The sequence below is a fragment of the Salvelinus alpinus genome, chromosome 28 (assembly GCF_045679555.1).
Source record: "Salvelinus alpinus chromosome 28, SLU_Salpinus.1, whole genome shotgun sequence".
NCBI classification, from domain to species: domain Eukaryota; kingdom Metazoa; phylum Chordata; class Actinopteri; order Salmoniformes; family Salmonidae; genus Salvelinus; species Salvelinus alpinus.
Genome location: NC_092113.1, coordinates 7,384,261 through 7,396,455, shown reverse-complemented (window position 1 = coordinate 7,396,455; position 12,195 = coordinate 7,384,261). Strand labels below are relative to the sequence as shown.

The 12,195-nt window shown below is 41.9% G+C and overlaps 1 protein-coding gene across 1 annotated transcript in view; it reads right to left on the bottom strand.

Annotated features, from left to right (window-relative positions):
* The window catches only part of LOC139557060 (cAMP-dependent protein kinase type II-alpha regulatory subunit-like), a 43,491-nt gene that overhangs the window by 29,797 nt on the left and 1,499 nt on the right, over positions 1-12,195 (bottom strand). The gene's annotated exons all lie outside the window — the stretch shown is intronic.

Here is a 12,195-nt window from a genome sequence, read left to right as displayed (position 1 = left end):
TTTGCTCTTTTCAGTATTAAGCCCATCTCTGATAAGCTACTCAGGAAAAGGCTGAAAATAGCCCATATTAATATATGTAGCCTTAGAAATAAGGCTCATGAAATCAATAACTTGCTAAAATCAGATAACGTTCATATATTAGCCATTTCTGAGACTCACTTACTGTAGATAACACATTTGATGATACAGCAGTAGCAATACAGGGATATAACATCTATAGAAGAGACATAAATTCTTATGGGGAGGTGTTGCTGTACACACACACACACACACATACAGAGCCATATCCCTGTAATGCTTAGAGAAGATCTTATGTCAAGTGTTATTGAAGTGTTGTGCCAAGTGAACCTGCAACCACATCTAAAGCCTTTTCTTTTGGGGTGTTGCTACAGGCCACCAAGTGCTAACAATCAGTATCTAAATAATGTGTGTGAAATACTTGATAGTGTATGTGATGTAAACAGAGAGGTCTACTTTCTTGGGGACCTGAATATTGACTGGTTTTCATCAAGCTGTCCGCTCAAGAGGAATCTTCTTACTGTAACCAGTGACTAATCTGGTTCAGGTTATTAATCAACCTACCAGGGTGTTTACAAAAACTACAGGAACAAGATCATCCACATGTATCGATCACATTTTTACTAATACTGTGGAACTTTGTTCTTAAAGCTGTATCAGTACCCATTGGATGCAGTGATCACAATATAGTGGCTATATCCAGGAAAGCCAAAGTTCCAACAGCTGGGCCTAAAATAGTGTATAAGAGATCATACAAAAGATTTTGCTGTGACTCTTATGTGGATGATGTTAAAAATTTTGTTGGTCTGATGTGATTAAAGAGGAGCATCCAGACACTGCATTTGATGAATTTATGAAAATGTTTCTTCCAATTATTGATAAACATGCACCTGTTAAGAAACTGACTGTTAGAACTGTTAAGGCTCCATGGATTGATGAGGAATTGAAAAACTGTATAGTTGAAAGAGATGGGTCAAAAGGAGTGGCTAATGAGTCTGGCTGCACATGTGACTGGCTGACTTCCTGCAAATTGAGATATTATGTGACTAAACTCAACAAAAAGAAGAAAAAAACTGTATTATGAAGCCAAGATCAATGATATAAAGAATGATGGAAAAAAACTTGAGTACTTTAAATGAAATTATGGGCAGAAAGACAAATTCAACTACATCTTTCATCAAATCAGATGACTTATTCATCACAAAACCATTTGATGTTGCCAATTATTTTAATGATTATTTCATTGGCAAAGTGGGCAAACTTAGGCAGGAAATGCCAACGACGAACAGTGAGAAATTGTATTCATGCATAAAAAAAAGAAAAGCATTGCAAGTTAGAATTTTGTAAAGTTAGTGTGGGAGAGGTGGAAAAAGTGTTATCGATCAATAATGACAAACCTCCTGGCATTGACAACTTAGATGGAAAGCTACTGAGGATGGTGGCTGACTCTATAGCCACTCCTATCTGTTATATTTTTTGTCTTGGTCCTCAGGCCTGTAAGGAAGCCAAAGTAATTCCGCTACCCAAGAGCGGTAAAGCGGCCTTTACTGGTTCTAACAGCAGACCAACCACCACTGTATAAGCTTGCTGCTAGGTCTTAGCAAACTGTTGGGGAAAAATTGTGTTTGACCAAATACAATGCTATTTCTCTGTAAACAAATTAACAACAGACTTTCAGCATGCTTATAAAGAAGGACACTCAACATGTACTGCACTGATACAAATTACAGATTGGTTGAAAGAAATTGATAATAAGAAGATTGTGGGAGCTGTACGGTTAGATTTCAGTGCAGCCTTTGATATTATTGACCATAACCTGTTGAAAAAAACTAGAGTTATGGCTTTTCAACCTCTGCCATATCGTGGATTCAGAGCCATCTAATAGAACTCAGAGGGTTTTCTATCATGGAAGCTTCTCTAATGTCAAAAATGTAAAGTGTCGTGTACCGCAGGGCAGCTCTCTAGGCCCTCTACACTTTTTTTTATTCTTACCAATGACCTGCCACTGGTATTAAACAAAGCATGTGTCCATGTATGCTGATGATTCAACCATATACATGTGTCAGCAACCACAGCTAATGCAGTCACTAAAACCCTTTAAGAGTTGCAGTCTGTTTTGGAATGGGTGGCCAGTAATAAACTGGTATTGAACATCTAAAGCTAAGAGCATTTTATTTGGTACAAATCATTGTAGACCTCAGCTGAATCTGGTAATGAATGGTGTGGCTGTTGAACAAGTTGAGGAGACTAAATTACTTGGCGTTACTTTAGATTGTAAACTGTCATGTTCAAAACGTATAGATTCAACGGTTGTAAAGATAGGGAGAGGTCTGGCCGTAATAAAGAGATGCTCTGCTTTTTTGACGCCACACTCCAAAAAGCAAGTTCCGCAGGCTCTAGTTTTGTCTAATCTTGATTATTGTCCAGTCGTGTGGTCCTGTGCTGCAAGGAAAGACCTAGTTAAGCTGCAGCTGGCCCAGAACAGAGCGGCACGTTTTGCTTGTAATCAGAGGGCTGATATAAATACTATGCATGCCAGTCTCTCTTGGCTAAGAGTTGAGGTGAGACTGACTGTATGGCTTCTTTTTATTTACATTTACATTTAAGTCATTTAGCAGACGCTCTTATCCAGAGCGACTTACAAATTGGTGCATTCACCTTATGATATCCAGTGGAACAACCACTTTACAATAGTGCATCTAACTCTTTTAAGGGGGGGGAGGGTTAGAAGGATTACTTTATCCTATCCTAGGTATTCCTTAAAGAGGTGGGGTTTCAGGTGTCTCCGGAAGGTGGTGATTGACTCCGCTGACCTGGCGTCGTGAGGGAGTTTGTTCCACCATTGGGGTGCCAGAGCAGCGAACAGTTTTGACTGGGCTGAGCGGGAACTGTACTTCCTCAGAGGTAGGGAGGCGAGCAGGCCAGATGTGGATGAACGCAGTGCCCTTGTTTGGGTGTAGGGCCTGATCAGAGCCTGAAGGTACGGAGGTGCCGTTCCCCTCACAGCTCCGTAGGCAAGCACCATGGTCTTGTAGCGGATGCGAGCTTCAACTGGAAGCCAGTGGAGAGAGCGGAGGAGCGGGGTGACGTGAGAGAACTTGGGAAAGTTGAACACCAGACGGGCTGCGGCGTTCTGGATGAGTTGTAGGGGTTTAATGGCACAGGCAGGGAGCCCAGCCAACAGCGAGTTGCACTAATCCAGACGGGAGATGACAAGTGCCTGGATTAGGACCTGCGCCGCTTCCTGCGTGAGGCAGGGTCGTACTCTGCGAATGTTGTAGAGCATGAACCTACAGGAACGGGTCACCGCCTTGATGTTAGTTGAGAACGACAGGGTGTTGTCCAGGATCACGCCAAGGTTCTTAGCACTCTGGGAGGAGGACACAATGGAGTTGTCAACCGTGATGGCGAGATCATGGAACGGGCAGTCCTTCCCCGGGAGGAAGAGCAGCTCCGTCTTGCCGAGGTTCAGCTTGAGGTGGTGATCCGTCATCCACACTGATATGTCTGCCAGACATGCAGAGATGCGATTCACCACCTGGTTATCAGAGGGGGGAAAGGAGAAGATTAATTGTGTGTCGTCTGCATAGCAATGATAGGAGAGACCATGTGAGGATATGACAGAGCCAAGTGACTTGGTGTATAGCGAGAATAGGAGAGGGCCTAGAACAGAGCCCTGGGGGACACCAGTGGTGAGAGCACGTGGTGCGGAGACAGATTCTCGCCACGCCACCTGGTAGGAGCGACTTGTCAGGTAGGACGCAATCCAAGCGTGGGCCGCGCCGTTGATGCCCAGCTCGGAGAGGGTGGAGAGGAGGATCTGATGGTTCACAGTATCAAAGGCAGCCGATAGGTCTAGAAGGATGAGAGCAGAGGAAATTACCAATTACCAATGTAACAGTATAACTTTACGTCGTCCCCTCGCCCCGACACGGGCGCGAACCAGGGACCCTCTGCACACATCAACAACAGTCACCCACGAAGCGTCGTTACCCATCGCTCCACAAAAGCCGCGGCTATTTTATAAGAAACAATGTGTTGAAAATCCCAAATTGTTTGCATAGTCAACTTACACAGAGCACTGACACACACGCTTATCCCACCAGATATGCCACCAGGGGTCTTTTCACAGTCCACAAATCCAGAACAGATTTAAAAAAGCGTACAGTATTATATAGAGCACTAATTGCATGGAACTACCTTCCATCTCATATTGGTCAAATTAACAGCAAACATGGCTTTAAAAAAAAACATAAAGCAATCCCTCGGAGCACAACACCTCTCCCCTATTTGACCTAGATAGTTTGTGTGTATGCATTGATATGTAGGCTACGTGTGCCTTTATTTATTTTTTTAGGTAGTTCTGTCTTTGAGCTGTTCTTGTCTATTGATGTTCTGTATTAGCTCATTCTGTACAATGTTTCATGTTTTGTGTGGATCCCAGGAATGGGGATCCTAATAAAATACCCCAAAATATAAAAGGAAATCAGTCCATTTAAATAAATTCATTAGGCCCTAATCTATGGATTTCATATGGCTGGGCAGGGGCGCAGCCATGGGTTGGCATGGGCCCACCCACTTGGCAGCCAGGCCCAGTCAGTAAGGACTTTTTCCCCACAAAAGGGCTTTATTACAGACATAAATACTCCTCAGCACCACCCCACCTCCCCTCAGACGATCCCGCAGGTGAAGAAGCCGGATGTGGAGGTCCTGGGCTGGCGTGGTTACACGTGGCCTGCAGTTGTGAGGCCGGTTGGACGTACAGCCAAATTCTCTAAAATGATGTAGGGATCTATTAGTAGAGAAATGAACATTCAATTATCTGGCAAAATGCTGTTTAATCAGCTTTTTGATATGCCACACCTGTCAGGTAGATGGATTACCTTGGCAAAGAAAACATTTTCAATAACAGGGATGTAAACAAATATGCACAGAACATTTTAGAGAAAAAAGCTTTTTGTGCGTATGGAACATTTCTGGGATTTTTTTATTTCAGCTCATGAAACATGGGACCAACACTTTACATGTTGCATTTATATTTTTGTTCAGTCTAATTAGAATGATGAAAGAGGATGGTTTCCATATCATTCAGCGTAGAGCGGGCCAAGCCGCATAAAATCCATGAACAAGTGACTGAACACTGACTGCTCGTGCTCAACGTGGGGACCACATAGTGCACAACCTGGCATGGGAGCGGGGCCGTATGAACTGCAAATAAAAGCGAGGGTGGGCTTTCCCTCAGTTTCCTGCCACAGGAGATGCACAGGGAATTAGGAAGTGCCAACAGTTCAGATGCTTATCAAAACGTGGCTGAAAATACAGCAGTAAACTGCATGCAGAAGTTTGCCTCCCCATTCCCGCTCACATAGAGACAGGGAGCGATTTTAAAGCCAGTTTAGAGTGTGGGTATCGAGGGATGCTAACCATTAGATTATCCTACATGCACAGTCGGGTCTGGTAATTAGGTCACCTGTTGGGACAACCGATAGTGACCACATTTGCTCCTTTACTTCAGTGAATGGCACAAAAATCATGCTTGAAAACAGTCATCTATTCTCATGACATTGCATGCGTTCGATCCTGCTGCCCCCGTTTTCAATAAGGCATAGGGGCAATAACGCACACTAGGGCGAGGCATTATAGTAGGCCCAATCTCTGTCCATTCCACATGAGTACAGTGACTGACATTTGTCGCTAAAAGTAGCTACACATCAGTCAGAGCGCTGTCTGCTGATAAAATGCCCGTTGGTGAATGCCGGAATTTGGTTGTTAGACCAATGAGCAAAGATTTCTCATCTGAGTGGAGAAGTGCAACTGAAGCACAAAAGTCTGAAGAAGTCAAGCAGAAATTACAATAAGAAGCATTTTAGACCAGCGTTTGCAAAACGCAGCAAGATATTTCTTATGCTTGTCACCTTTTTTTTTTTTCTGTGTGAAAAACATAATTCTGGGTTAACACGACCCCTGTGATACAAAATCTGGTCACAGCAACCCAGCTGCAAAGTGTCCTGACAATTGCCTGCAGTCTGTCATGTTTTCATTCAGGTGATTCTCCTCTATTCACAGGGCCTTGTAATGCACTCAGACAAGTTATGAAGTGCCAGTGTAAATTGTTCTTCTTATTCCTACAGGCTCTCTCTCTATACAGCCAGTCTTATCCTCCCTCCATCTTTAACAGCCCATCTATTCCTCTTGTCTCTCAGCAACATTTAAAAAATTATTAAAAAATTAAAACATCAATATACCATTATTCATTCATTTCCCCTCGGAATAATAAAACAAGGTCAGTGAAGAAAGAACGAAATGTGCAAAAATGTTAGGAGGCTATTGGTTCAAACGAGCCCTAATGGCACTTCTACTTCGATGACAATAGGATTGAGGCAACAGTTTGTTTTCAAAACTATATTTTAATTCCTTTAAAAAAGCTGCTACACTTAGTGGAGAAATTCAGAGAAATTCTATGTGGAAGCTAGGTGAATTGAGACAGGACTATGCTGCATTCAAAACAAAATCTTCCCCTCATCCCATAACATGATGGATTTGGTCCCCAGCTGTAAAGTTTTTTTTGTTTGTTATTGAAAATATATTTCACAGGGATTTAAACAGTACAATGACTCCCTACACTATTCAGTGCTCGTTTTCTCACATAAACTGAAATTGAGCAAACAGCGTAGAATTTTAGCAACCAGATGCCGCTTCAGCGGGAGAAATAAATAGGCGAATAACACAAGACAATCACAACACTGGCGGGTAAGTAACACTTTAAAACATCATTTCACTATTACTGCAGATATATGGTCATTTTCTGAAATTACAACGCAAACATTTTAAGAAATCCTATTTGTAGCACCTTTAACTAGCTTGAAGGGGCAAACTGCAGTTCAAACAATAAAAGCGGTCACTCCTAAGGGCAAGAGAAATGTAACCACTCAAATTCATACAGAACTATGGACGCAAGGACTGACCACCCATGAATTCAAAATGAGTTTTAACCATGTTGAGGCTACCCGGCGTAAGTGTTTAAGTCAAACAAGCATATTTTGGGTAAGACAATTGAAGTCAGCGCAAGAGACATTTCTATTCTTTAAGAATCAATGAGTATATATATATATATATATATATATCATGAATTTAGTCAATAAATAGATGTAGCAAATCGCCACTAAGTATGGCGCTGAATATTACTGCAGCTATGGTCGCATACACAATAAACAAGATACAAAACGTGATTATCCCGTCTCAGTGTCAAGTTTGATGATATGCCAATAACATTTGAAGAAAATGTCCAAGCGTGTCAGTGGGCTGAAAGTAGTGGTGTTATGCGTTTCTCCGCCAAGAGAGGAATTCTCAGCTTGAATGTCGGGCCCACCACCTCACGCTCAACAAGACTGAGCTGCTCTTCCTCCCGGGGAAAGCCTGCCCGCTCAAAGACCTCTCCATCAAATCGACAACTCTACGGTGCCCCCCTCCCTGAGTGCAAAGAACTAAATAAGCTTTGTTGTACAATTAACGGACAATACACTGCATTTCAAACAGTCAGGAACAATCTAATGAATTCAGGGCTTGTAAAATTATACCTAGGCTAAACATAAGCCTTCCACAACCACATGGACCACATTCATAAAACACAGACTAGACAGCTAGCACATAATAGTATTGTGGCTAAAATGTAGCAAGCAGTATCGCAATGCAGCACGCAGCAGAAACTGAGCATACATTTTCCCAGAATCATATTCATTGACACTGTTGCTGTTGGACCAAACCTCAAATGCAAATAGCGAGTTGAAAATGCTTGTTGTCAGAGAGGAAGAAGTGATCTTTCGTCTTTGCTGTTGTAAGTGGCAGGGGGAGGGATCTTGGTGTCTGTGTACGAGTGAGAAATTGCATAGTGCTCACAGAAGGAGCGAAGGAGACGAGACCAAAAATAAATAATAATCATAAAAAACGAAAATAAAACTTGATTCTTGCGATACAGGCATTTGGAACATTGCGCCGGTCACATACAGTACCGGTCAAAAGTTTGGACACACCTACTCATTCAAGAGTTATTTAGACTATTTTCTTCATTCTAGAATAATAGTGAAGACATACAAACTATGAAATAACACATGGAATCATGTAGTAACCAAAAAAGTTTTAAATCAAAATATATTTGAGATTCTTCAAAGTAGCCACCCTTTGCCTTGATGACAGCTTGCACTCTTGGCATTATCTCAACCAGCTTCACTTGGAATGTTTTTCCAAACGTCCCGATTGCATGGAAAGTCTATTCTGTTTTAGGTAATACGCTAGCTAGACTAATGGGCAAGCCCGTCAAAAACCTTCGCTCTCCCGTGTTGATGTTTTTTTAACCTACAACACAGTTTCTTTCACTGCAATGTCTGGATTTTGTACTTTGACTTTCTCGACCCCGTTCTTTGCACACTTGTTACATGATGTCAACACGTGGGCTTGTTTGAGGTGGTCGTTATTTCGAGCGTGTTGTGCAGATCAATGTTCCCTCAAATTTTTGTTCAACACTGAGCAAATGTCAGGTTGGCTGGGCGCAAACTTGAATGCTGTGAAACTTTTGTGCAAATTCCAGCGTGCGTTTACAGTGAACTGAAGCTGTACCCACATTAAGTTACAGTTTCAGAAAGTGGTCAAGTAGGCTACTGTGGCTGCCAGAGTGGCCTGCCATAAAAAACAATGGAGAAAATACATCCCATAACATTTTAACGTGGAAATAGCTGTTTTATCATTCAGCCTACAGTAGCAGCCAATGTGTGGTTTTCAGTGTAGGCCTACATTCCATGAGACTTTCGAAAGGGGAAAAAAAGTATGCAGAGCTTGACTGTAACCTGTTTATCCACTTGTCCTTCAGACAAGGAGGTGACTAAAAGGTTTGTGTTGTTTGATGCAAGAAACCACTTTACAAAAATAAAATTCATTATTATTCACATGCCATTATTAGAGAGAATCAGACAAACGATGCTACCCTCCGCCTATTGGCTACTAGGCTTATTCAAGCCTGTCTCATACAAAACTGCCCCTTTAAGAAGACAAAATTTTTGAAAAAAATCTTTACCCGACTCACTTTTCAAAGATGCCTTGTGCCCTTGTAAGAAACAATCACTCCCCCATTGCTGAATGAAAATGATCTAGGACTGGACTAATAACTCACTAATTAGCAAAGGATATGAACAAACGTGCACACATGGCTACATGCAGCTCTGGCTTTGATATCAAAACAAGCACATCTACTCACGACCGCTCATGCTGTAAACACAGTCCAGTTCAAAGTGAATGGCACAAAACCATTATAGCGATGGTCTATTTGCATAAAGTCCTGCAGCTCTGATTGGTTATGCCGCACCGGTCTGCGTAGAGTACAGGCTGGGTCGAGCATGTTCACACAATAGAATCCTACTCCGATATGTTCTGCCTAAAACAAAATCTCTTGTATAGTTCGTTTTATTTCGGTATGTTGCATTGAAAGTGGCTAATATTGCGTTGACTCTATCACAATTCCCAAAGGGAAACGTTGATAGTGTTAACTAAGGCAGAAAACTCTAGAAAATTTTGTTAAGTTCAATCTTGTGCTTCTCTGTGCGAGTTTATTTATTCTGTACCAAGGAATCTCATCCAAAACTGAGACTGTTCCTCAACAGTGAAACCCGTGCAAGGTTACAGTGCATTCGGAAAGTATTCAGACCCCGTCACGTTTTCCACATTTTTATTACGTTACAGCCTTGTTCTAAAATGGAATAAATACAATTCTTCATCAATATACACATGAAAAAGCGAAAACAGGTTTAGAAAACAATACAGAACTACCTTATTCACATAAGTATTCAGACCCTTTGCGATGAGACTCGAAATTGAGCTCAGGTCCATCCTGTTTCCATTGATCATGCTAGAGATGTTTCTACAACTTGATTGGAGTCCTGTGGTAAATTCAATTGATTGGACATGATTTGGAAAGCCACACACCTGTCTATATAAAGGTCCCAAAGTTGACGGTGCATGTCAGAGCAAAAACCAAGCAATGAGGTCGAAGGAATTGTCCGTAGAGCTCCGAGACAGGATTGTGTCAAGGCACAGATCTGGGGAAGGGTACCAAAAATATGTCTCCAACATTGAACATCCAAGAATACAGTGGCCTCCATCATTCTTAAATGGAAGAAGTTTGGAACCACCAAGACTCTTCCTAGAGCTGGCCGCCTGGCCAAACTGAGCAATCGGGGAAGAAGGGCCTTGGTCAGGGAGGTGACCAAGAGGCCGATGGTCACTGACAGAGCTCCTCTGTGGAGATGGGAGAACCTTCCAGAAGGACAACCATCCCTGCAGCACTCTACCAATCAGGCCTTAATGGTAGAGTAGCCAGACCGAAGCCAATCCTCAGTAAAAAGGCACATAACAGCCCACTTGGAGTTTGCCAAAAGGCACCTAAAGAATCTCAGACCATGAGAAACAACTCTTTGGTCTGATGAAACCAAGATTGAACTCTTTGGCCTGAATGCCAAGCTTCACGTCTGGAGGAAACCTGGCACCATCATGCTGTGGGGATGTTTTTCAGCGGGAGGGATTGGGAGACTAATCAGGATCGAAGGAAAGATGAACGGAGCAAAATACAGAGATTCCTTGATGAAAACCTGCTCCAGAGCGCTCAGGACTTCAGACTGGGCCGAAGGTTCACCTTCCAAAAGGAAGGACAACAACTCTAAGAACACAGCCAAGGCAACACAGGAGTGGCTTCGAGACAAGTCTCTGAATGTCAGAGTGGCCCAGCCAGAGCCCGGACTTGAACCCGATATAACATCTCTGGAGAGACCTGAAAATAGCTGTGCAGCAACGGTCCTCATCCAACCTGACAGAGCTTGAGGATCTGGACCGAAGAATGGGAGAAACTCCCCAAATACAGGTGTGCCAAGCTTGTTGCGTCATACCCAAGACAACTTGAGGCTACAATCGCTGCCTCAGTACAAAGTACTGAGTAAAGGATCTGAATGCTTATGTAAATGTAATATCCGTTTTTTTTATTCATTATAAATTAGCAACTTTTCCTGAAAACCTGTTTTTATTGTGTCATTATGGGGTATTGTGTGTCGATTAATCAATTTTAGAATAAGGCTGTAGCCTAACAAAATGTGGAAAAAGTCAAGGGGTCTCAATACTTTCCGAAGACACTGCATGCATGTATGTATGTATATATAACTGCTCGACTAAAACAATCTCGGTCGACCAACAGCCTAACAATCGACCAGTCAACTAATTGGTGTCAGCCCTAAAACCATTATTCAACCAAGCTTTATAGGCATACAATTTGTCAAGCACGAATGACTCTCACATTTCTAACCATAACTTTTTTGAATGTGTCAAAATTGTAATTGATGATTAAATAAATCGACCCATTGTCAAATGCACAGTCAAATGATTCAACAATTTAAAGTATAAAAAATAAAGTTTCTGACCCCGTTTTTGCCATCAAGACTCCAGAGCCCTTATTGCAGAGTTTTGTCAGGGAGGTGGTAGGTTATCAATTGGCTAACAATTATCACGTGGTTTGTGCAGGCAGAAATATTGAGTTGGGATGCTATAGGACACTTTAACACTTTGTAACAAGCATGGTAACATGCTTTGTTACACCACTATAATTAGACTGCAATTATAGTGTAGCTATGAATTATTACAAATAATTACAATACTTGTTACAGTGTAATTACTTATGTAATAAGGACCCGTTAAAAATCCATTTCAATCCCACTTTGTTACGCAACAAAATGTGAAAATATTCAATGGGGTGTAGATTACTATAGGCACTATTTTTACTTTGAATTAGTTATAATATTTTGATATTGATTACTGCACTGTTGGGTAGAGCTTGCAAGTTAAGCATGTCACTGTACTTGTGCATGTGACAATACAACTTAAACATGGAATCTTATGTCCGGCCAGGGCTGGCAGACACTAGCTGGCCGCATCTTTTTTATGTAAATATGTTTTTCATGGCATGCGTGTGTGGTGCATGCACTTATGTCATCATTGAAAACAATTAACCAACCAAATAAGATCAGCAGTGGGATCTAAGATAACATGTGTAGCCTATAGGATGTCACTGACAGTTGCAGTCATAAGACTAACTAGTTTAACTAAGGCTCTCCAACTACAGTCCTGAAGTACAGACTTTTAGTCCAT